The 2,145-nt window shown below is 47.2% G+C and overlaps 1 non-coding gene across 1 annotated transcript; it reads right to left on the reverse strand.

Annotated features, from left to right (window-relative positions):
• Window positions 1-1,491: 1,491 nt before the first annotated feature.
• Window positions 1,492-1,564, reverse strand: TRNAR-CCU (transfer RNA arginine (anticodon CCU)). The gene has a single exon. It is a non-coding gene; the product is annotated as a tRNA-Arg (tRNA).
• Between the last annotated feature and the right edge of the window lie 581 nt (window positions 1,565-2,145).

The raw sequence follows: 2,145 nt of genomic DNA on the forward strand, positions 1-2,145 counted from the left end.
CACAGCTTCTGCCTCACACCTTCTGATCTTTGCTCAAACGTCCCTGTGAGGCTCCCTTGGCTGCCTTCCCTGAATTCTCCACTCAACACACCTCCTTAGCCTGCATTAATTTTTTTCCCCTAGCACTTATAACATTCTTATACTGTGTCTGTTCCTCACTGGAATGTCAACCCCACGTGAGCAGGAAATTTTTTGTCTGTCTTCCACATTGCCTGGTCCCTAGAGCCTCAAACAATGCTTGGCACACAGAGGGGCTCTATAAATACTTGTTCACTGAATGAAAGGAACAGAAGGTGAGCTTGAACACCACGTGGACCAAGGATTTCCGATAGGGGCTGGATAAGCATCCTAGCCTTGCCAGCCAGCATGGAGATATGTAACAGCAAGAAAGCACTTTGATTGGGTGGGTGAGGGATAAAGATGCAATTAGTTTTTTGTTTTTTGATTGCACAGCAGGTTTGTAGGATCTTAGCTTCCCCACCAGGAATCAAACCTGGGCCCCCCTAGCAGTGAAACCACTGAGTCCTAACTACTGGACTGCCAGGGAATTTCCCTTAGATTTCTCAAATAACTCCCCCACCTATCAGATTCCTGACACCATTCAAGGTAGAACATGTGACGTTTCTCTGCCACAGGCTGAAGCTGGAACCGGAGACAAGGAGAGCCAGGCTCCTGGCCACTCCGGCACACACATGAGCTTCTTGGAAGCCACCGTCAGCCCCTTTGCCAGGTCAAGGGCCTCGGAAATGCCAGAGCAGTCCCTGCCCAGGTCTGGAATGCCTGGCTGCCCCAGAGAGGCTCAGTCTGTCCCTCAACACTCACATCCCCAGCCCTGAGGGCTCATCAGCCCCAGGTAAGGGTCGCAGAGGACAGTATCCCCGGATTGCCCTCCATCCTCTTCCCGGGGTTCAAAATCTAAGCGGTCCACATCCTGTAAGTTTCACCACCTGAGTAGTTCTGGAATTCATCCCCATTTCCCCATCTAGTGAATCAAAGACCCTACCATCCCAGGCCTGTCTTTTGCCCTCCTGCCCTCATCTCCCAACGCATATTTGCAACTTTGAATAATTTGTATTTATCTCCAGGGGAGAATGTTTTGGGGTTTCACATGTCCTGATACAGGGTTTACCAAGTGGTCCAGTGGTAAAGAAACTGCCTGCAATGCAAGAGACACAGGAGATGCGGGTTCAATCCCTGGGTTGGGAAGATCCCTTGGAGGAGGGCATGGCAACCCACTCCAGTATTCTTGCTTGGGAAATCCCATGGACAGAAGAGCCTGGTGGGCTATGGTCCATAGGGTCACAAAGAATTGGACATGACTGAAGCTACTGAGCAGGCACTCATATCCTGATGAATCTGTTTCTGATCCTGATTGAAAGTTACATGGATGTGCATTTCAACCCTTTGGGGGGCTTTTTGTTCGTTTGTTTTTCCTTTTTGTGTTTATCTCTTTGGCTGCATCAGGCCTTAGTTGCAGCATGTGGGATCTAGTTCCCTGACCAGGGATCAAACCCGGGGCCTCTGCATCAGGAGTGCAGAGTCTTAATCACTGGACTACCAGGGAAGTCCCTGTATTTCCTTTTCTTTTCAGCCACGCAGCATGGAGGATCTTAGTTCCCTGATGACCAGGGATCAAGCCTGCACCCCTGTCTTGGAAGCACAGAGTCTTAATCACTGGACTTCCAGGGAAGTCCCATTTCATTGCTACTCTTTCCATTTCACACACAGGTTAAAAGCAGCCTTTTGAGTGTATTCAGTGTTTATGTAGAACAATTATTAAAAGCAACCAATCAGGACAATTGATTCAGGCAAGAACCATCAATGGATGCTGAAACTGGTGAGTTAAAGTTTCATGAGAAAACAAGGTACTTACGTAGCTTCTCTGTATCTGCCCATAAAATACATATTTATGACAATGGAAAAGATTGTCATTTCACAGAGGAGAAACAGACAGACAATGTCTTAATCAAGGGATCATAGTTTAAATGACCAGTAATGTAGCAAAGGGACAAATCGAATCTTGATACACTGCATAGAAAGGGACACACGATCACTTCTGTGGTATTTCTTCCAAAGATGCTTAACCTGAATCTAATCACAAGGAAAATCAGACAAATGCAATGTCTCCAGACAAGAACATTCTAC

Source organism: Bos mutus, chromosome 7 (assembly GCF_027580195.1).
Source record: "Bos mutus isolate GX-2022 chromosome 7, NWIPB_WYAK_1.1, whole genome shotgun sequence".
In the NCBI taxonomy this organism is placed as follows: domain Eukaryota; kingdom Metazoa; phylum Chordata; class Mammalia; order Artiodactyla; family Bovidae; genus Bos; species Bos mutus.